This window comes from Mustela putorius, unplaced genomic scaffold (genome assembly GCF_011764305.1).
Source record: "Mustela putorius furo isolate JIRA1106 unplaced genomic scaffold, ASM1176430v1.1 tig00000832_pilon_pilon_pilon, whole genome shotgun sequence".
Lineage (NCBI taxonomy): Eukaryota > Metazoa > Chordata > Mammalia > Carnivora > Mustelidae > Mustela > Mustela putorius.
In genome coordinates this window covers 5084094-5109407 of record NW_025421491.1, presented here as the reverse complement: position 1 = coordinate 5109407, position 25314 = coordinate 5084094, and the positions used below count along the sequence as shown (strand labels likewise).

General features: G+C 33.5%; 1 pseudogene; it reads left to right on the top strand.

The window, feature by feature from the left end:
* The first annotated feature begins 17166 nt into the window (after positions 1-17166).
* On the top strand, positions 17167-17534 carry LOC101686862 (annotated as a pseudogene).
* Positions 17535-25314: the final 7780 nt, after the last annotated feature.

Below are 25314 nucleotides of genomic sequence, written 5' to 3'. Positions count from 1 at the left end.
GTTATCAACTGCACGAGGAGCACATTACTGGTGTCTGCGTTAGAATCACGATTCTGTCAGGGGGCTTCCCGTGTATGGCTGCCCAACATGCAGAGGCCGTGGGCTGAAACGATCCAATTCACTATTCCAGGCATGCTTTCAAGCTACGCTCTTCTCTACACTTCTTTTTTTTTTTTTTTTTTTTTTAAAGATTTTTATTTATTTATTTATTTGACAGCGAGAAATCACAAGTAGGCAGTCTTCTCTACCCTTCTTAAAGTTGGTGTTCGTTGTATGGGCTTTTTTAAAAGATTTGAATAGTGATGCCTTTTTAAGGCTCCATGTCTGCTTAAGGAATCACAACAAAATTATGATATCCATAATAGGGTTAATATTTAAATATTTAATATATATAATATACACTAAATTAAATATATATTATATATATAATAATATATTAATATTTAATATATTTAATAATATTACATATTAAATATTTAAATCTATTAATCTATTAAATATTTAAATCTATAAAACAACCTTTTAGAACTCCAGAACTCTCTAGTCTCCAAGAGCTAGAGATTGTACATGCTTATCCTTACAAACTTGGAGTTTAATAGTTTCCGATCTCTGCTCACAACCTGGAAAATGCTATCCTATTTAAGGCCCATGACAAAAGGTACTTTAGGACATACCTGGGACAGTTTATACACACAAGTCAGTCCCTTTTCAAATGTCATTCCCATTAGTATCTTGTGTCAGAATTACAAGTGAAATGAACACACTGTAACCTAAGTATTTTAAAAGGTTATGTTGAAGGAGTAGAGAAGCTTAAATTAATTTTCCCTGTTCTTATCCAGTAGGTCTTTACCTCAATAGGATTTCCTATAATTCTATCTTAATCCTTGTCTCTGCAGATGAACCAAACAGACCACAACACGGAAGAGCCTGCCAAAGTGGCTCCCTGCCAGCAGCCCTTTCTACCCTTTAAGGGAGACTTCAGCTTAATGATTGTTCAGCGATCCAAATCAATCAAGAAAGCAAAGAGCAGACGCATATTTTATTATGCTCTGCAAAGTTCTATTTGTTTAGCCATGTGCAAACATTGCCCTAAAATGGTTGGAAGGTTAGAACATTAATCATTTACTAGATCTATTCAATTCTTAAAATTAATGGTAAGAATAAATCATTTGAAGGAATTTTTCTATATAGGCAATATTAATTTGGGATATTTGGAAGAAATTGCACTGCTGACTCTGTGCTTTGAGACTTGGTATAGACAAAGAAGTAGAAAATTATTTAGAAGGTCTACTGGAATCCATCATTATGTTTTTGAGAGTATGAATTACAAAGACTGTAAAAGTATTTTCTAGCAATACCAGTCAAATGAAGTATAAAAGTTAAATGAAAGCTAAAAGTTCATACAATGTTACCTGCCTTGCCCTAAGCATTGTTCTCAATTATTGGAAGCACAATAAGTATTTCCTAATGAGCTATTTTACTTGAACTATTCTTGCCATAATCCTCCCCTTCCCTACATTTTGGTTACTGTTGAGGGGCTGAAAAAGAATGTGTTATTTATTTGGGGGCCAATATATGATCATAGTATTAAAAAGTATTAGATATTCATTAGTTGGACATTTATCATGATAAATATTATTCATAATCAATATCACTTAAGGAACTTGAGCTTAACTCTCAACTTGATGGAGTTCAGCATTACTGAACTTATTAATTTTTTTAATGAGAAAATGATTTTGACTATAAATATCATGGCTAAAAACACCCAGATGAGACTAGATTTTTATCAACAAATGAATGAAAGGTTTTTTTTTTTTAAGTTGTCTTTTTAACAGTTCACACAAAACTCAGAAAATGCAAAAATCTTATTTAAATTTGAAGATCGGTATCCATATGGACCTCTGTAAGGGTTTGAACAGATAAAACTAATAAAAAATGTTTACCTCTACTTCTTATCTAGAAATTACTACTAAAGCAGGAATGGGTTCTCTCTTTCAAACAGACTCTTAATTCCTACAATCACTGCACTGAAACAGTTAAATATTTACTAAGGAAAAATACAAATTTTACACTTTTCCATATTGTGACTTTTAAAATATGAAATACAATCATACTGCAACTTAAGAAAAGAAAACCAAGGTACAGAAAAATAAATTAAATCAATTTCATGATACCATCTTTAGTCTTTGACTTCAGTCTGTGAACTGCAAGTTCCCTGTAGAAAATTCTCTCAACTTCTCAAGAACTCACCTACAAATAAAAAATTTCTAGATTCATCCTTACCTTGTTCCTATCACCTATAAAGAAGATACCCCTTGGAAATTTTGCCCTGAATTTAATTTCTAGGCAAATCATCAGTCTTTACCCTTTTATAAAACATAAGCAGGTAACATTACAACCTAATATAATCAGAATAACAAAAATTATTCGAAGTAGTTTCCCTGAATATCTCTCCTGGAGGCTTTTAAATTTCTGCATGTTTACACATGATGATGATCTTTAGCTATATATCTATCTTTCTATACATCCATTTACCTATTTTTTTAATTTTTAAAATTTTTTATTAATATATAATTTATTATTAGCCCCAGGAGTACAGGTCTGTGAATCTCCAGGTTTACACTTCACAGCACTCACCATAGCACATACCTTCCTCAATCATTTACCTATTCTTTTATATGATGCCTATACACCTTCTTTTGTTTCCCTCTGTGTATCTATATGTTTATATTTACCTATATGCTTACTTATCAATCTCTTTATGTTTAATCAATCAATGGTCTGGACTCAACCATTGCTTTTGATCTGGATCCTCTATTTCTACTCCATTTTCATCCCAGGGCAAACTTATTAAAGGCTTTCAAAATACTGCATATAATTCCTACATTAGCTTTACTTGCTTTTACATTAGGTTTTACTTGCTTTTTTATACACTGAATATTTATTTTATTTTATCTGCCAATTTAAATGCAATACAGATTCTAAAAATTTATAGATATTGACATTTCCTTCCATTCCTTGATATGATAACTTATCTTGACATCAGTGCCTAAACATTTCTTATGCAATTTTATGTGTTCCATTTTGTTTTCTAGGTATTTGTACACTTGTATTACCCCATTAATACACTCCTTGAAAGTCAGGTCTTTTGCTCTAGACTTTGGCATTATATGTCATATAATGTCAAATAAAGAATTCTGGGGTAGAAGGAATTTACTACACATTCATTGGGTAATTTAACAGATGTCCAAAAATTAATTTGGAAAAATTTGCAAGTTGTCTTGTGGAGGTCAACCTCCACAACACAAGACAACACAAATTTTTGTTGTGGATTCAACAAAAATCAGACAAGAAATCCTCTAACAATCCAGGAGAAAGTTGATATAAATTTGGCTTAATAACAGAGATGTGAAAATTGAAAGGAAGTTGTGAATTTACAGTATTTCCAAAAATTGAAATGAAGGGATTACATAACAGAATGGATCTACAAAATAAAGGAGAGTAAAAGATCAAGGATGGCTTTAATTTATCCAGCCTGGAAAACTGGTTAAAGAATACCACAATGGTAAATCTGAGAGTTAGACAAGAGAGCTAATGGGTTGGTGTGTGTAAGCCATATGCCATCACAGTAACTGAACTCAATGATAGATGGAGTGTGGACTGAAAAGACACAGAATGGAAAAGTCATATGAGGAGAAGCAAAGGACCCACAGGAGAAGCTGGCAGAGCCATAAGTGGAGGTCAACTACTATTTAAGGAAAGCTGAGAAAGTAATATGTTTTTCAGAAGAAGTATAGAATCAATAATAAAGAAACTGGATTGAAACAGTGATCAAAAATAGTGAACAGTTCAGTATTAGCAAGATGGTGATCACTGCCAAGCTCATGATGGGCTACTTCAGTTGAATGGTAGCATTGTTTTCTCCTGTTAATAAAAAATAATGACATATGTTTCATTGTCCTTTTTTTACATATGACATTTGACATAAAATATTCTTCTCTAGAGGACCAATCAATAAAAATAGTTTTATATATAAAACTTATATATATATATAAATATATAAATATTTTATATATAAAAATAGTTTTATATATAAAAAATATATTGACAATATACAAAGTAAAATTCATTTTATATGGTAAAATTCAATAGATTTTAGTTTTCCATTCATGCTCTGAAAAAATTTATATATCAAACAATCTGGGTCCTGAGTTTAATTTCATCTCTGAATTCTTTGTTGACTTAGAGTACCATTACATGTAATAATCAGGTGTTTTATTTAGCTACTAGGATTTAAAGAAACTCACTGGGAAGAAACAAAAGAGGTATGTAGTAAACCAGGAAAATTAGCTATCAGTTAATAATTGACTTAAAAAAATATCTGACTGTGGCTGGTCATATTTTCGAGCTGAATTCCAGCCAATAGGAATGGGAATAGGAACGTAAGGAAGGCATAAAACCCAATTTTTCGTACTACTCATTCAGGTTATCCTTCTTTGGGCATTCTCTCTAGGTCATGCAATGGACAAGACTTGGATTTTATGTTAAAAATAACAGTCATACCTGGTAATAGAGAAGGGAGATCCATTTTGTGAATCAAAAGGATCTGGGATTATTATTAAGGCCTTATATCCTTGAATGTTATTGTATCTTATGATCCAGTTCAGCATGGAGTGGGTCTATAGAAAGACACAGCTGAGGATGACACCATACATAGCACATAGAGTTATGCTTATTTTGGAAGGAGGGAGCACTGTTTCTATCATAATACAACTTTACAATCAAGAAATCCAGAGCCCTGCTGGATGAGAAATTCAAACACATAATGATGGGCTCCTCCTCCACCACTACGACTTCTTCTTCTTCTTCTTCTTCTTCTTCTTCTTCTTCTTCTTCTTTTTTGTAAGATTTGGAAGGCAACATTACAATTTCTTCCTGGCGAATCATAAATCTGAATATCAGAGGGAAATTCTTAGCATCCATAGACTTGTGTATTTGAATGCATTATAGGCAGGAGAGCAGAATAAAAGGTGAGGAAGGTTCCATACAGTGCCTGATCTTTAGTTCTTTAGTTCTTTAGATCTTTAGTTCTTTAAATGATGCCTCAGATTCTCTCTCGTCCCCAAATATATGATACTTAAGCAAATATTAAAGTGTTTTTCCTTCACTGAGCTCACAAAATGATTGGGTCTCCCTTACACAACTTTTTTTCTTATGCTGTTTATATATTTATTTTTTACAAAAGGAAAAGTATTTCTGAAAACATTTTATTACTGTATAGGAACCTTGATAGCTTCTTAAGTAAAACCTCTGATAGATTTAATTGATACTGAGAAGATTGAAATCTGAGATAGGGTGTGAGGAGTTTCCAGGTAAGATTTTTGCAATACAGCATATATTGGAAAGAGTATAGGGTGTTATACACAAACAATGAAACATGGTACACAGTATCAAAAAGTCATGAAATACTGTATGGTGACTAACATAGCCTAGTAAAAAATACATAACATTTTGGCTTGATTTTTAAAATTTTGTTATTTTTTTATTTTATCATGTTATGTTAGCCACCATATAGTTATCATTAGTTTTTGAGGTGGTGTTCCATGATTAATTGTTTGCATATAACACCCAGTGCTCCATGCAATATGTGCCTTCCTTAATACCCATCATTGGGTTAACTCATCCCCCCCAATCTTCCCCTCTGAAACCCTTAGTTTGTTTCCTGTAGTTCATAATCTCTCATGGTTCATCTCCCCCTCTGATTTCCCCCTTCACTTTTCCCTTCCTTCTCCTAATGTGCTCCATGCTATTCCTTATGTTCCACATATAAGTGAAACCATATGATAATTGTCTTTCTCCACTTGACTTATTTCACTTAGCATAATATCCTCTAGTTCCAACCATGTTGACCTAAATGTTGGGTATTCATCCTTTCTGATGGCTGAATAATATTCCATTGTATATATGGATCACATCTTCTTCATGTATTTGTCTGTTGAAGGGCATCTCAGTTCCTTCCATAGCTGAGCTATTGTGGACATTGCTGCTATAAACATTGGATTCCATGTAATCCTTCTTTTCACTACATCATATCTTTGGAATAAATACCAAGTAGTACAATTGCTAGGTCATAGGATAACTCTATTTCTAACTGTTTGAGGAACCTCCACACTGTTTCCAAAATGGCTGCACCAACTTGCATTCCCACCAGGTAACAGTGTTCCCCTTTCTCCACACTCTTTCCAACATTTGTTGTTTATTGTCTTGTCAATTTTGGTCATTCTAACTGAGACTCCTGGCCCACCACTATCACCTGTAAGCCTTAGTTTGGGCAGAGACTACAGTTAGTGAAAGAAAGCCTCTTGTTAATTTCTGGGAACCACTCACTTAAGCTGATTAGTTCTCCTTCCTCCAAGGGTCTCCATGGTACTCAAGCTGTGTGTTTGCTTATTGTCACATATTGATTCATCTCAGGGACACCTTAGGATTTGATGTTAGGTAGAAAAGTGGTAATCCCCTGCTGTACTTGTTAAGAATAAATATTGTTGGTTTAAAATGAAATACAGATAATAAAGATCCCCAAAAGAACTAACATCCAAAAGTCCAGGGAGAAAGGTGTCTTCCCAACAGCTGTGCATAAAATTAGGGGAATGGAGAAAATGGTACTGGTCATAGCCGGACAAGTAACAAAAATGGGTTCATGAATTCTGGGAGCAGAGCTCTAGCCAACACCACAGCTGATGGACAGGAGCCTAGCTTCAGGTAGGGGAACTGACCAGAGGAAGAAGAGTCAGAATACCACGGAAGGAATGCAGGCACCAAGGTAAATGGGGAGTCTTCTTGGAAAAAAGCCATTGAAGTAAATCTGGTTTCATGCAGGGCAGAGCTCAAATTATTAAGATTGAGGCATATGGTCAAATATGTATTATTAGAAGGTTTGAATTAATGATCATTGTATATGATTCCTGAAAAATTATATATCCCTGGAAAATGGTAGCTAAACCTGGATAGCTGAATAATATGACTCAGCAACTTAGAGGTAGGAAACAATGTGGTAAAAAATGAACAGGACAAAACTTGAGTTAGATTTGGAGTGTATAAGATTCAATGAAGTAGGTCAATGATTGGACAGGTCACTATGTAGAATATTCTGGCTTCAACATGCAATTTAAAATTCATTTGAAAAATGCTTTTAGCTATAAAATAACACCACTATCCTAAGTATTTTTTTAAGGACAGAAATTGGTTATCTTCCCCAGATATTTTTGCCTTTCATTTGTTTTTGGTCTGTTAAAAGTCAAAATCCTTTAAGAAATTTTGTTACCCTAGGTAAGAGCATTAACACTGTAACATATTTTGTGGAAAGTATAAATTAGCGACAGCTTCTTCATTCCTAAGAAAGAAAAGATGAAACATAGAAAGCTTGATAGGAACTTCTCTATCTACCACATTGAAACTTACACAATGACAACATAATTTGACCCTAAGGATGTTATATATTATATACAGTAATAAGCACACTCCCACACATATAGTTTTCTAGTTACATAGCTCTGCACTATATATCCCATTACAAACAAATTTTTTCAATATATTCCTTTGCTGCCACAATTTTTGCATCATTTCAAATTCTATTAAAGTTTAACTATATCAGTGGCACCTGGGTGGCCTAGTGGGTTAAACATCAGACTCTCAATTTCAGCTCAGGTCATGATCTCAGGGTTGGGGGATCAAGCCCCAGGTTGGGCTCTGTGCTCAGCAGGGTGTCTGCTTGAGATTCTTTTCCTCTCTGTCTCCTGCTGCCTCTCCCCTAGCTTGTACTCTATCTCTCTCTCAGATAAATAAATGATTTTTTTTAAGATTAAATATATCACAATGTATGAGATTACTCAGAATATAAAAGCCTAGAATAGTAGGCTTTGGACATTTAGAAAAGATCCAGAGAACTTTATAACATCTCAAATTTGCAGAGAATATGATTTTCTCCACAAAACATGGACAAGACATAGAGTACCACAAAATCAAATCAAGATGTAGAAGTTTGGCTGTTCCTATGCATATCTTAAACTAATTCCTATAACTTCTTACAAGAATATTGCAATTTCTCTTTCAAATTTGTGTCTTTGCAAAATTCAAATAAAATTCTAGGGTCTTTGATTACTAATTAAATGGCAAACAAGGAATTATATAAATCAGCTCTACAGATTTTTTTTATAAGCAAGCTTTTTTTTTTTTAAGATTTTATTTATTTTAGAGAGAGAGAGAGAGCTTGAGTAAGGGAAGGGACAGAAGGAGAGAGAGAGAGAAAAAATCTCAAGTAGACTTTGTAATGATCACTGAGCCCAACATAGGGCTTGATCCCACAACACTGAGATCATGACCTGAGCCAAAACCAGGATACTTAACTAACTGAACCACCCAGGTGCCTCTGTTCTACAGATTTTTAATGGCAGCTAGAATTTCTTGCAATTCTTTCCTTGTTGATGCTACCATTCTTTTAAAGCAATGCCCATTTCATCATTGAAAAAGTCCTTTATCCAATATATAAAAAATATATATATTTGATGCCTAATTTAACAATATTAGTACAAGGTAAAGGGAACTTTTTTAAACATTAGCATCACTATAAATTTTATTGCAGATAAAATTTACCATTTTTTGAAAGAACTATTCATATCAGAAGAAATTAAGATGACATAAAATCAAAAAAAGATAATAAATGATGTTAATTTTTATCAAAATCCCAAAAGTGCATGTGAATATTTTAGTAATACGTGTTTTTCAATATGAGGTTAAATCGCAGCAGTAAAAAATTTCAGATACCATACCAATATTAGTTTAATATTTGTTATTAGCTGTCAGTAGAGTATTATCTACTATCTCCTTTTTGTGTTTCATTATGTTCCAGATTGAGCTCAAAATTCCTTCGCAACAAATTAGTTTTTAACAAACAAATCATTAAACTCCTCCTAATTGATATAACTTAATGTTTGTATTTCTCAACTTTCTAAAATTTTTTTAACTAATATTCAATAAAATACTAGCATTTTCTACTTACATTGAAAGTTGTGATATTAAATGCATGTAGTTTCCTAGTTTTGAATTTCTCTATTTCTCTCCAGGATAAAGAAAACATCTACATTTGATATATTTTACTTTTTCAAAAAAGATAGAAATAGAAATTACTGTCATCAGTGTATAATTAGGAATATATATGAACAATATGAAGGTGGTGTTAATTTGAAACAGAGTAATTTGTGTCTTCAGATTGTCTGTGTGATTTATGATTCCTGTTTAGAACCTGATTTTCTCATTTAAAAGCTTTTTGGAGAGGCACCTTGGTGGCTCAGTGGCTTAAGTCTCTGCCTTCAGCTCGGGTCATGATCTCAGGGTCTTGGGATCGAGTCCCACATCAGGCTCTCTGCTCAGGAGAGGGCCTGCTTCCCTCTCTCTCTCTCTCTCTCTGCCTGCCTTTCTGCTTACTTGTGATCTCTCTCTGTCAAACAAATAAATAAAAATCTTTAAAAAATAAATGAAGAGTACTTTTTGTATAAAATAAACATGCTATTTATCAATAAAAATATGTGAATATTATTCATAAGAATAACAGCACATTTTTTTTCTGCATTGGATACATTTACCACCTAAATAGAAGAGGTAAAGAAATTTTCCAAAAGGATTAAATTTCATTATACACACAACATGATGTAGATTGTATATGTAAATTATCTGTTTATTTAAAATATCCAATTGATTAAATTAATACCCTATTATCATTATGATTCCAATAGAATAACAATCATAAAACAGGTCAATAAGTATTCATAACAAAAATTCTACTATACCAAATTGTTTATATGATTTGCTACATTTTACTTAAATAGTAACCATGTCAGATCACTAGCCTACTTAAATTATCAGTGACCTTGAAAAACTGTTAGTATAAAAGTTGTCCTAATAAATCACTGCCATTTGTTTTCTTTGCATAATGAGAATCATCTATGTAACACTCATACAGAGGCTGCTATTAAGGCACCCAAACCCTCCTTTCTTCTTCCTGAGCACGTGGCTTAATCATTTTTCTCAGGCACTTACAGTTAGGTGCATCCACAAGACTGATTTCTAGCTAATGGACAGTTATGCAAAAGTGGTATTAATCACTTCTGAACCTGGTCCATAAAAACATCAAACAGGTGCTCTTTGATGCTCTTTCTCCCTATAGCTTAATGGATCCAAGATAACAAACAGAATGACCTAGGAAGACACATGTTAAAGATGGCAGAGTCTCAGTCAGACTGAAAAACTGTGCAGAAGAAGGTTATCCAGCTACTCTGACATGATTTCTTTCCCTATGCTATTATTACAGGAGCAGGAGATACCTTTCTCTTCATTCAGGCCCTCTCTTCTCTCTCTCTCTCTCTCTCTCTCTCTGTCGCTCCTGTGTGTGAGTGTGTGTGAATATATCTATATATACTTATAGGGGATATTTAAATTAAATATTTAAATGTGAGTGAGGCACTTAGCATTTTTGAGGGGTTTTCCTCAAAAATAAAACTGTGATATACAATGACACTCAATCACTGTAACAACTTAAGAAAAGTGTTTAGCATAGTGGCCAGCACATAATGAGGACTCTCCACATATTCTGTCATTGCTACATAGAGGGGGGTATATATTACTCTCTTCTTAGTTCCTTGGCTTAAAAAAAAAGAAAAACTCTTGGCATCTTACACACACACACATACACACATACACACACACACACACGTGTATATATATAGTTTTGGTTTATTTATTCCAGAATTTATCATTAGAATAAAATCAGTGACTTTCAAATATAATTGGTATGTAAGTCATTTTTCTATGTTCTTTAGGATAAGAATTATTAAATACAATGCAAAATATTTTTATCTGAATGTATGTAAAATAATAACGTAGATTCTTTTTCTTAAAAGGGATTTTTGAAATGGCTTCTTCAAACTAGGACTACTTAAAATTTATATCTGTTTGCCACACAAAGTAAGAAAAAGGTTGTAAATTTACTTAATTGAAATAAAAATTACTTAATTGAAATTGTTTTCTTTTTGTGTTATTTAAGGCAAGTGTCACTTGAGGCATGGCTGAGATATGCCTCCACCTTGCCTTTGTCTTCAAGGCTCTGTGGATGGAACATGAGAGTGAGGCAGGAATAAAGGCCACTAAAAAAACTCTATAGGTATCCTTCTTCACTCTCCTCAGCTGTCTTTTGACAAAGATGAGTCTGAAATCTTCCAGGATTTACCTCTTGCCTAGAATGTAAACAATGCCCCTGGGTTGGCTTAAGACTTTCCCTTTGTCCCTTTCCCAAGTTTAAACACACACACACACACACACACACACACACACACTCATACCTGGCCTTAGCTTTCTTTCCCACCTTCTTTAGCACCTATAACACCTGCAAAAATTCATAGATCAATCCAATAATCATTCCATATTCATGTGACCCCAGTAGAATATTCACATAGGAGGGATGATTGGAAAGCTTCAAGATTAACTTCTCATATAAAACGTAAGGAAATTATTGTCTTTCTCTGCTTGACTTATTTCGCTAAGCATGAAAAGCCCAAAATGTGTTAGCTGCAGAATTACAATAAAGACCCAAGTCCCATGCCATAATTCAGTGCTCTTTCTAAGTCATTGCAAAATTTCCATATATTCCTAGCCTTAGAAGCTAAGTACTTTTTCCTTGTCTATTCAACTGAGTTCAGTAATTAGCTAACCTGAATAAAGAAGATCAAGAGAGTATTGAAGAATATTGGGTATGGTTAGGAAATAGGTTGAGCAAGTCTGACCCACTTTAACTTAGAGATTCAACATTTAAACCCAACTCGATTACAATCAAGAATGTGACATTAAATATAAACATACCAAAAAAGAGAGAGAGAGAGAGAGATCAAATACACAGAAAAAAAAAAAATGATGCCTACCTTAAAAGAGTAAATACAGAACAAAGTTCACCATGGTTCTAGGATTTATAACTTCAATATACCAATTAAGGAAAAAAAAAATGTATGAAAAGATGAGATCTCTATTTTATCCAAGTCTTTCTGGCAAGAAATTCTTGCTTTTAGTAACCACACTATCTGAAACCATAGAAGTAGACAGGAACTTCCTCTTTTTCTTTTTTTTTTTTTTTTTTTCAAAACTATTCACTAATCTTTTAATTAAAAGTGAATGATGGAGAGATGGCAAGTGAGCAGGAGAAACTGAAGAACACAGCCTCCTTATGTATTTGTACAACCCTAATCAGTCTGCATATCTCTCAGAGAAATCTGTATTAGTTACATGGAATCTAATCCACTCTACTAAAGCTGATGCCCTTAACCACCATGGTTGGCTCTAGTTCATAATGTTTGTAGACACAGGTTGATAAAATATATAACCTAAGAAAGAAACTTCTAGAAAGGTTTTTGCATTTTAGGATGCTAACATTTTAGAGAATCGTTTTATGCCAATATGGGCTTTAAATAATGAAAGATCTCTGATTTTCCTGGGAGCCTCTAAACTTAAGTCCCTGAATTTAACTATTTTTTTTCCTCTCAATTTAATAAGTTGTCTTTTATTTTAATCATAAAAGTACTATTCTGGCAATTATGTATAGGAATATCCAGGCATATATGGTGCAAAAAAAGTGTTTTTTTTTTAAGCCAAGGAATTAAAATGAAAATAATACACATCCCACCCTTTATATAACAATGAGAGAGAATATGCAGAGAGTGCTCACTATGTGCTGGACACTGTGCTAAGCATTTTTCTTAAGTTTTGTGGTGATTCCATATAACTGTATATTGTAATTTTATTTTTAGGAAAATAAAACCCTCAAAAATGTTACGTAGCTCACTCACATCAAAATATTTAAGTATCCCTTAAGTCTCTGACACATACAATCCATTAATCTTACTATTATGCACTCTCTCTATCTTCTCCTATTTTCATATTCCTCCAAGACCAACTTATATTTTACGACATTAGATTTCATTCATTTCTTCAACAAATATTTATCTCATGCTTATACAATGCTTGATCCCCTTCTAGTTGCCTGAGTCATGTCAGTGAGCAAAATAAACAATGTCTTCATCTTAGTCAAGCCTACATACACTTCCTTACATTTAAGCTCTATTCCTTCACTTTGCTCTCCCTTTATCACACAAATCACACAGAAGAGAAAGCAACACGACTGTGGAGGGAGAGTCTACAATGATGCACGACAAGCCAAGAAATGCCAGTTGCCACCAGAAGCTAGAAAATGTATAGAACAAATTCTCCTCTAGAACCTCCAAAGGGAACTCCAACTTCTAGAACCGTGAAAGAGTGAATTTCTGTTGTTCAAGCCACCAAGTTCAGGGAAATTTGTTATAGAAGCAATAGGAAACTAATACAGAGCAATAGGAAACTAATACAGAGAGGGAAGTAATTAGTCAAAATTCTAATATTATGCTCAAAATGATTAGATAAAAACTGCCTCTTTTTTATTTTAATTTCTGTATAGTTAAGATACAATGTTGCATTAGTATTAGGTGCACAATATAGTAATCCACCAATTCCATACATCCCCCAGTGTTTATCATGACAAGTGCACTCCTTAATCCCCACCACCTATCTCACCTATTTCCCGGTCCTCCTCCCCTCTGGTAATCGTCAGTTTGTTCTCTATAGCTAAGAGTATTTGCTTCTCTCTCTCTCTTTTTGCTTTGCTCATTCGTTTTGTTTCTCAAATTCCATGTATGATAAAATCCTGTGAATTTGTCTTTCTCTGGATGACTTATTTTACTAAGCATTATGATCTCTAGTTCCATCCACATCATTGCAAATGGCAAGAGATCATTCTCTTTTTATGGCTAAATAATACATCATATATCTATACACCATATCATTATACATTCATCTATTGATGGACACTTTGGCTACTTAAAAACTGCCTCTTGCATCAATAGTATTTCTATGTAAGTGCTCTTCAAATTAGCAGTATAAATACACTCAGGGAAAGAAAAATTATGTTGGTATTCTTTCACTAACCATTAATTCTTCACAAGCACCTTATATATTTTGGGAAGTTATCTTTATTTTACCACTTCATAAATTACTTGCTGAAACAGTCTGTTGTGAGACATTAGATATGAGATCCAGGAATAAACTATATTTTCTTTAGCATATTTTAGTAATTTCCTAAACTGTGTTGTTTTGTGATCATAAATTATAGTCATGTAAGCAAAATTATTTGCTCTTAAAAAGTAAGAAATATGAATGTATTCAGAAGGAGGGCTGAATATGTGGAAAAGCTTTCTTCTTTAATAAAAGCAAACTCAGAGGAGGAAATTCTCTCCTTCTCTTTCAGAGGATGTAGTCATGATCATTTTTCAACAATGCTGGAAATTGCTGAAGCCATGTTGGAATTATGGATGATTTGTTGAGTAAAGCAGAATGCAGAAATAAAGTACCGAGCACACGGATCATACCACTGAGCTGCTGAACCAATTATGGCACCACCCTACTTGCAAGTGTACTTTGTGTTCTTTAATGTAATTAAGTTACACTTTCAGTTGTATAGCATTCAATTATTTGAAGCTGAATATTTCTCAATTTAGATAGTGATCTTACCACAGTGCCATTTATTGTTCATTGTTTGAGTAATTATTCATTCAATGACAAAATGATACAGTAGAAACTTTAGTCATGTTGAACAATTAACCAAGACTTGATTAAATGTATTTCAGTTTCCAAGGAAATAACATGAAAACTGAGATATATAACTGTCCAGTAGTAGGTTGAGGATTTTTTTTCCCCACGTGAGGAATCAATTTATGTTGTCATTACACTTTCAGTTGATGCCCTTATTGAGCACTGGTAACACTTGCTAGATGGTACACTGAAATAGATAAATGGGGAATGGATTCTTTGCAAAGGGCAAATGTATCCTGGGTTGGCTTGGTCGCTTTTATGCTGGTAGCAGAATAAACTATATTCCTCTTTTGTAAGACTGTTCTGAAGATGGAAGACATCTTAAAATTTTGACATACATTCAATAAAGTGGTGAACTCTATAACCCACCCCAGACCTACTGCCACATTGGCTCCATATCTAAAATTCCAACAAAGATCTTGTCTGGAATTTTTCATAAGCACATGTCTAAATATGAAGACAGTTAATATTTCTATCAATTATTTAAATAAAGCTAAAATTAAATCTTATGCACAATGTTCTTAATACATGAGCTCATATAAGAAAACTAATGATTCAGCAGATGATTTATTAATAAGTTGGCAATTTATCTTAAAATATATTTATTGTAATTATTTTGTAACACATAATAAAATCTTCAGAGAAACCAGGCATTGTTTCTTTTCTCTTTTGTTTTTTCCAGAACTCCTTCTGTGAAGGAATCTTTTAACCTTCTAACTTAGGCACCATATGATGTATCACATTATGCAATGAAATATTCTGAATTTTAGAGTCAGAAATTCAAAATTTCTTCTCAACTCAACTTATTAGTCATTTAACCTCCCCAATCTCTACATTTACATATCATTGAAATAATTTAAAAAAATGATATCTTACCAGAAAGAGTTGTTTTGGGGATCCAGTGATGAAATATGTGTAAAGTCTTTGTAATTGTTGAACTTCTGTGTACATATTTTTGTGTTTCTTAGTTTTTATGATGGCTGCAATGATCATAACAATAAAATAAATGTGGTTATATTTGATGTTTTGTTTACAATGAGAAATTGATTAGTCAAACTGTGTCTTATAATAGTATAACTACTACCAACTGGGAAAATTAAATATTTATAAGTACCCTTAAGATATTTATGAAATGAACAGTTTTCTTTTTCTAGTTAGAGTGAAATACATCAGGGGGGCCCGGGTGGCTCCATTGGTTAAGTGTCCAACTCTTGATTTCAGATCAGGTCATGATCTCAGGGTTGTGAGATTAAGCCCTTTGAAGGGCTTTCTATTGAGTGTGGAGCCTGCTTAAGATTTTCTCTCTCCCCTCTCTCCCTTTCCCTCTGCCACTGCCCCCCCACTCCAGCACTCACTCACTCTCTCTCTCTCTCTCTCTTTCTAAAATGAAGAAAGGAAAGAAAAAAAGGAAGGAAGGAAGGAAGGAAAAGAGAGAGAGGAAGAAAGAAATGGAGAGGCAGAAAGCAAGAAAGAGAGAGGAAAAAAGAAAGACATGTATATTATCAAGCTGAAGTTTCAAAATTACTTGTTTCAAATCCTTGAAGAGAAAACATTATAACAGACAGAAAGATAAACATTACGCTATAAGTGGCACAAAAGAAATAAGAAAATGACCATGAGAATATAGAGAAAAAGGCCTCTTCAGAGAGGTAGAAGGCTCGAGTATAGGTTCCTGATGTTAGGTTTCCATAAATCTCCAAATCTTGTACAAAATAAAAATTTTATTCACAAGTTTTATTTGTAGCCAGGTTGAATTTGGTGCTATGGTAAATATACACATTCAAGAATTATTTTGCACAAAATTTTCCAAAAATAAAAGCAAGTCAAAATCTGTACCTTTTTTTTTTAATGTAAGTATTCACATATACTCACATAGCTTCTCAAAATTGTCCTTACTTCATTAGGATTCTAGATATCTTATTATATATATTATTATAATACCTACTTAATTTATTCACTCAATACTTACTGAGCAAATACTATATACCAGTCATTGCCCAAAGGGATGAAGATAAGGATGATGAACAAGATACTTAATTTCTTCTCTCAAAGAGTTGTAATCTAGTAAGGCAACTCTTCTCAAATTTTAATGTTCACTCAAAATATAAGGGAAATTGTATAAAATGTAGATTTTAATTGAGTTGGTCAGACTGGACTTTAAGAGCCAATTTTTTAAATAAGTCCACAGGAGATGCTGATACTACTGGTTCAGGAATCTCACTATGAGTAGAAAGGTATTTAAACATACAAACTTGGAAACTGTTATTTATAGTCCAGGGCATGGTGGGTAGGTAGAGAGAAGATACAACACAAAAGTATCAATCAGATAGTTGGGAAAAAAGTAAGTATTGGCAATAGATCTTTCCCATATAAAATTTATAATAAATAATAAAGATGGTCCTTTCTGGTTTTTTCCCACTGTGCAAGTACACAGAGTGAACCAAGATGGTGGTTCCTATGGATATGAAGCTGAGGAAGGCCTTCACAAAGCTTCAAGACAAAGTTATTGACATTTAACAAGAGGCAAAGATTGAAGACCTGCAGGTAGAACAGCTAAACAGAACAAACAATATGCACATCTTACAGATACAGAGATTATGACTTTGGTGGATAAGACTAACAAGTATGAAGATGTAGGATGAATGTTTATTCTTCAGTCCAAAGAGGTAACTCACAGTCTCCTGAGAGAGAAACAGAAAATAACAGAAGAAAAAAATTAAAGAATTGAAGCAGAAAAATTCTACCAGGAGTGGAGTGTGAAGGAAACTAAAGACAACATCCAGGAGATGATGCTGGCACAAAGGCCACAATAGGAAACATTTCACAGAAGCTTCGTGCCCCTTCTCATTCCTGGCAAGGGCAGAGGGGCCCGTATGGTGAAACATCTTCTTTTTTGTCCTGATGGACATTTTATTTGGATGATCTGGTAATCCTATGTTTTCTATGTCACCCTGATACCTTTTGATTCTAATACTATTTTTCTGTCCTGGCTCTCCTTGCCAGCTCTACTGGAGGCTCTTCTCCCCTGGAGGTGAGTTATGAACACCCAGGAGAGGGAAGAGGGGATCCAGGACAGATAAGGGAGCTCTGCCCCAGTCGACTACCAGTTTAGGGGGTTAGATCAATGAAAATCATCTGTTCATCAACCCACTCTGTTTTCTCCAATCAAGGCATGAGAACAGAGGGCCAGAGAGGCAGAGGCTTTCAACCTCAACTCCTTCTTGTCCTGTCTAGACCTTTGGCTCTGTTCCTTTTGCACTGCAACCTTTCCTGCTTCTTTTTTTCCCTTTCTGTTCCTTTAAGTCAATCCTTCAACTTCTATGACTCCTTGCAGATAAGGAAGAGAGAAGACCAGGGCATACCTGAATTTAAGTGAACCTAGTTAGCAGTCAGCCCAAAGATTCCTTCCCTGCTTCTTCCCAAATGTTCAAAAAAAAAAAAAAAAAAAAAAAAAAAAAAAAAAACAGTAAAAAACCCAGCAGCACCTCCAGTTCTCTCTCTTCTTTGACCAGTGTCATAAGGTGAACACATAATCCTAAAGCTCCTACTAGCTTAGGGGCAGTGTATGTTGGAACAGACTTGTAAAGTCTCAGTAGAGCCAACTATTAAAAAATTGATGGAATTTTATTTCAAGCCAGTTGAGAAACACAGTTATTATTAAAAACCAAGTTATGCAAATATGTAATTAAATTATATTTAAAAGAAGGATAATAAATACTTACTTACCTCTTCCTAAAAATATTAATAACAATAAAGATAAATCACAAGTATAGGTGGAAAAATAGGCATTTTCAGTAAGTATGGTACAAAAGCTACGTAGATAAATCCTTGTTTAAAAACACTTAACGGGAATCTGGGTGGCTCAGTCCGTAAGTATCTGCCTTCAGCTCAGGTCATGAAACCGAGGGTCAGGGGATCTTCTTCTCCTACTCCTTCTGCTTGTGTTACCTTTCTCGCTTTCTCTCTCTCTGCCGAATAAAAAATAAATAAATAAATAAATAAATAAATAAATAATTTAAAATCTTTAAAAATAAAGATAAAATAAAATAAATTTTATTTTAAAATCTTTAAAAATAAAAATAAATATTTAAATTTAAAAATAAATAAATAAATAAAATCTTTAATCAGTAAAAATAAATTAAAAATAAAGACATTTAACAAATTTTTTTTAAAATAGCATAAAGTAAAAATAAAAAACATTTAACAAAATATATTCTTGATAGATTAGAGTACTAAGCACTACTAGATATTATCAGGAACATAGAACATGTGTAAATGAATACTCAACTAACCTAGAGATGGAAAAGAACTTTTGAGTTATAAAAGGAATGGAAAAGATCAGAAAAGTACTCAATAATATGATGATTAAATTTAAACATTATTGTGCCTCATAAAGAAAATGAAAATTTAAGAGTGTTTTTTTTTTAGGAAACCTAGTGAATGGTGGAAAACAACTCTCTCTTCATGGGCATGGTTATATCTGGACTGTGAATCAAATAATAAAAACATTTATTTATGAACTTCACCCAGTGCTAGTAGATAAATCTTCACAAAACCATTATCTTCCTTTGAGTCTTTACAAACACCCAAAATCTGCAGTGACTATGCTCCAGTACTAAAAAAATCCAAATTATGTATAGGCATTGAAGACCCTTGAAAATTGGACCCAATTCAACCCACTTTTCCACTATTACATTCTATTTCTTCTTTCATGAACTCCTTGCTGTAGCACTTTAAAGAACTTACTTTTATTTTCCATTGTGCCTTTACTATACTGTTTTCCAAATTTATAATACTTTCACCCACACCTCTGCCTCTCCAAACCCAACAATGTATCCAAGTACAACCCACATTCCATCTTTTTTGCTATTTGGCCAAATCACTACACCAAAAAGTATTTAGACTTCATGGGAATTTCACAGTACATGATACCTGTGAGAACTTTAAAGAACTGAATAGGATACCTTGGCTTGAAACCCTATAGGTGAAAGTCTTATAGTACAACGTGAATTTCAGGTTTGGAAAACAGAAAATGTCAAAAGGTTTGGCATAGGACCTTGCATCTTCGAGCTCCAAATAAATAACAACTGAATTAATGCATAACCCTGTGGGTAAGATGCTAACCACACAGTTTTAAGTATTCTTAAGGGCTTTGCTACTGTTTTTTTCTAAACCATCTAAGAACCTTAGAATCGTTATACCAGATTTTTCCTAAAAACAAGTATGCAAATGAATTCCACTGATGTTCTATATTTCATAAAATTAGGTACTTTCTATTGCTAAATTTTCCTTCCTTCAGATTATAAAGAATTACTGTATTTTTCACAAAAACTTTAAATTCCTAACAGAATTTTTTAATTCTATTATGTTCTATACTATGTATTCTATGTTCTGTACTTATGTTCTATACTATGTATTGGGGAAACTCGAAGACCGAAGGGAATATTAATCTAAAAGTGAGTTTTATTCTTTTTAATATATTACTTTTTATTGATGGATTGATTCATTTACCCTCTAAAAAAATTTATCTCTATTTTATACATAAATAAATACACATTATTTATGTGTAATGTACACATTTATTCTTTTTTTTGTATACATGGATTCAAGGTTCACTGTTAAGTTCTTTATAATGATTTCTTACATAATTTAATTCTAAGACGGCATCAGGATTAACCTATTCTCTGAGATTTGTCACGATCAGGTATACCAGTATTGTCATTTTGTACTTGGATAATAACTTGCCTGGTTATAGTATTATTAAGACATGCTTTTCCCTTGAAATTTTGTAAACATTGTTCTATTATCTTCTGGTACTTAATTTTTCCATGGAGGTATTTGAGGTCAACCATATTTATTCCCTTTGTAATTTCTTGAATACCTAATGAATTCTTTCTTTATCCTTGAAATTCAATCACTTTACCAGAATGTCATGAAATTGGTACCTCTAATGAACTTCTTGAAAACAGTATGCTTTTCATTTGTGAGTGCTCTTTTTAATTTCAGAAATATTTTCTACTATTATATAATTATGTTTTAGTTCCATTTGTTGGGTTTTCATTTCAGTGTAAACTTTACCTTTATTTTGGATCAATATTTCCTATATGACATGAACTTCAGTGTCTTTGATTTCTTTGCTTCTACCCCATTATTTCACTGATACTATTTCATATATTTCTTCTATTACTAATTTTATTTTCCCCACTATCTAAAATGTTCCTATGGTTTTTATTTAGTCATCTGTGTAATGGTGTCACTTTGGTCCTCTACTCACTTAACTCTACATTCTCTCCTTTCAGCTCATTCACACTTAATCATCTCATATTTTAAGAGTTCCCCAATTGTCCTAAAGACTATTACATTGTCTTTAGCATGAAATATATGTGAAAAATTTTCCTCTGTTTTGCTCTTTGAGTTATATTTTCTTCAAAATGAATTCTTCCATCCTATCTGTTTTATGCCTGTCTTTATTTCTGCTCTAGTGTTTTTGCATACTTTCCATGTTTGTCTCATGTTTAATATGGTCTTTTATAAGGCATTTCACTTGCCCTGGCATAGGATGTGCACATTTTTGTTGCTACTTCTTCCAACTAACATGAGACTTGTTAGACGGGTCCTTAAGACTTCATTTGAGGAGTGACAGTGGGTATTCTAGCCACATTCTAGTAGCCTAAAAGCCTGTGACATAGGGAAAAGTCTCAACTGAAGAATCATTGTCTTGGCTTGAGAAATTTAATCTATGGACCATGGATAGCATGAAGAAATGTCAATGCTATAACAACACACATAGAAATAAGTTTAATTATTAACTTCCTTATAAAAGGATTTTTCCCCCACTACTAAGTTATTTATCTCCACTGCCCTCAGAAATATTTATCAAAATATATACTTAAAAATGCATTAAAAAACCCCCAAACTCCTAACAGCATAGAACTGCCTGACAAATGAAGCTAGATCAAAAGTCTGCCCCAGAATTACTCACCGTGTAATAGAGAAAAATATAAACAATGAAAAGTCTCCTTGTAAAGTTCATTTTCAAATCACTTAAGTCACTACAATGTAGTATATACAGGCTATACACTAATTGTTTGCTATATTTATGCCCAATATATTCTATCAATGCTAGTATGGTGTGTATTCTGAGACATTTAATTTTTCTCACTTCCACCTTTACAACAATAAAAAAAGCTAAACAAGCCAAAAATAAATGACTTTTCTAGGACCCATCAGAAAATTGAGGTCACAGGAAAAACTCACCCTGACATTTGAGGAGACAGACAAATGCAGAGAATCAACAGCAGACATTTGCTTACTTGGAGCAGAAGTAGCAGAAGACATAAACTAGTAGGAACATCTAAATAATCATTTTGATGAATGGCTGAAGTTTGGGTCCTGGATGAGTGAGAAACTACTGAGAGCCACAGTCTTAAGGATATGGGTTTCATGGGATTTATGTCCAGGAACTCCACTTTGTTTTCACATTGAAGAGTCAAGAAAAGTTCCTTGGTAGCTTTAAGGAAGGGTAAAAGTAACCATTTTGAAAAGTGTCCAGAACATTTACCATAGAAAAAGCCTACTCTCCAGAAAAAAAGACTAAAAATCCTAAAGATTTTTTCCATCTAGGAAAACGACATTTGGCCATCTCCACCCCCCCCCCCCTTTACTCATCCTGTCTCACCAAAAAGGAAGAAACAAATATGAATCTCAGAGACCAGGAACATAGACTTGGCTCACTAGGATGACTAAGATGCATCATAAGATTATGAAGAACATCCTCTCTCCTATAACTGACACCCAGAAAAATAAGTCCCCAGTAAAATTACAGCAAATTATAGTCAAAAGAACTGGAAGACACAGACTCTGCAGGAGGAGGGTTCCTTAGTAGCAACTTCCAGAAACAAGAGATACAAGATAAAGTCACAAGAGGAACTGGAGAACTTTGCACCTATAGCTAAAGAAAGCATTAAATGAAGACTAAATCTTAATCAGATAAAATTTCACACTAACTTCCTATTATGTGGTACATCACCCTGGCTTTAAAAAAATACAAGAAATTGTAAAGGTAAGAAGAATTCCAGTCTGAGGAGACAAAACAAGAATCAGGACCAGAATCACATATTATACAAATTTTGGAATTATTATATAGGAGATTTTAAGTAACTATGATTAATATGTGAAGAGTTAATGGACAAAGTAAACAACCTGCAGAAAACATGGGCAATGTAAGCAGAATGTTGGAAACTATGAGAAGGAATTAAAGGAAAACAGAAAAATTAAAAAAAAAAAACAAAAACAAAAAACTATATACCACAAGTAAAAAGTGCCTTTAGTGGACTCTAATAGAAACAACTACAATGCCTCCAGTAGGTAAAAGGATAATTTGTGGCATGTCTACACAGTGGAATAAGATTTCAACAATAAAAAAGAAAGGAGCCATCATGCCCTGAAAAAATGGAGGAGATTCAAAGGAATATTGTTAAGTGAAAGAAGCCAGTCTGAAAAGACTATAAATTGTATGATTCTGATTATATTCCAAAAAACCCCAAAACTATAGACTCCCAAAAAGATTGGTGGTGCTATATACCTACTGGAATAGCCAAAGTACAGAACACTAATGATACCAAGTGCTGGAGAAGATAAAAAGCAATAGGAGCTTTTCTTCACTGCTGGTGGGCCTTGTACAGCCACTTTGGAAAATGCTTTGTCAGTTTCTAACAAAACTAAACATACACTTACCAGCATTTATCTTCCTGGGTAATTGCTCAAATGAGTTAAAAACATGTCTACACAAAAACTTGCATACAGATATTTATAGAGGTTTTATTAATAATTACCAAAACTTAGAAGCAACCAAGAGGTCCTACAGTATTAGAATGGGTAAATAACTATGGTACAGCTGGACAATAGAGTAGTATTCAATGATAAAAAGAAAAGAGCTATCAAGTCATGAAAAGATATGGAGGGCTCTTAAATATATATTCCTAAATTAAATAAGCCAGTCTGAAAAGGCTGACAAACATACTGTGTGATTCCAACTACATAACATCTTGGAAAGAGGAACACTATGGATACAGCAAAAATATCAGTGATTGCCAGGGGTTAGAAGGGAGAGGGATGAATAGGAGGATCACGGAGATATTTAGTGTGGTAAAAAATATTCTCTATTATACCCTAGTGGTATAATACATTATATATTTGTCATTATATATTTGTCCAAACCCATAGAATGTACAATACCAAGAGTGAGCCCTAAAATAAATAATGGATTTTGGATGATAATGTGTCAATATATGTTCATTAGTTGTGACAAATGTACCACTCTGATGGCGGATACTGATAATGAGGGAGGTCATGCATGTGTAGCAAATAAGATTATATGGAATATCTCTGCAGCTTTCTCTCAGTTTTGCTGTGAACTTAAGACTTCTCTAAGAATATAATAGGTTAAAGAAAATATACAAGTGGTTGCCAAGATTTTTGGTAGTGGGGAAAGAAGCACAGGAGAGTTTTAGGGCAATAAAACTCTATAGTATGTTGGGGCCCCTGAGTGACTCAATCCATTGCATGTCTGCCTTCAGCTCAGGTCATGATCACAGAGCCCTGAGATTTAGCCCAGCATTGGGCTCTTTGCTCAGCAGGGAGCCTGTTTCTCCCTCACCTTGTCCTCTGCCCTTCCCACCCACCCCAACTCATGCTTTCTCTCTCTGTTTCTTTCTCTCTCTCAAATAAGTAAATTAAAGAAGATTTTGTTTATTTATTTGAGAGCACAAGGCAGATGGAGGCAATGAAGAGGGAGAAAGAGATGCCCTGATGAGCAGGGCAACAAACAACAACAAAAAACACAACTATACAATATGATGGTGTAATGGTGGATACATGATACTATACATTTGTCAAAATTCATAGGACTTCACAGAACAAAAAGTCAACTTTAATGCAGAAAACTTTAAAAAAAAAATTTAGTAATTTTGAGGCTTCCAGGATGGAATATGACTATGATAGAAAAAAAAATCTAGCTGCATTATAAATGTGTTATATGTTTGTATTATTACTAAAGGGGTTAGTGGAGGAAAACATACTAACCTAAGGATCTTTGGAAACAATGAATTCTGTTTGTCTTGTAGGTACTGTATTCTAGTTGATAGAATTGTTTCCTATGAAGGAGGAGCAGGTAAACAATTCTGTTGTGATATATATGTATATTGGAACTGAACAATTAAGTAAATGGGTTGTAGAGGTTAGGAACTAGTTTTCTCACTATTTAGTGATACTTTAAAGATATACAAGGGGAAAAGGCTGGACTGATTCATGGAGTAATGAATAGGGGTTGGAGTCATCACTATGATCTCATGAATAGCTTATTATAAATACAAATGCTACATGTAGGAATACTTACAGATATGTATATATAAATAGCTTAGTATACATACATACATTTCTTTGTTCTGCAACCTGAGAGGGCATAGAAGTACACTCAAATAGCAATAAACACCCCAAGTAGCTAGATCTTGGTTTCTAATACCATTCTCCAATAAAAGAAACTGTAGCTTGGGCAGGAAATATACAAGTGAAGCTGAGACATTTTGTAGTGAG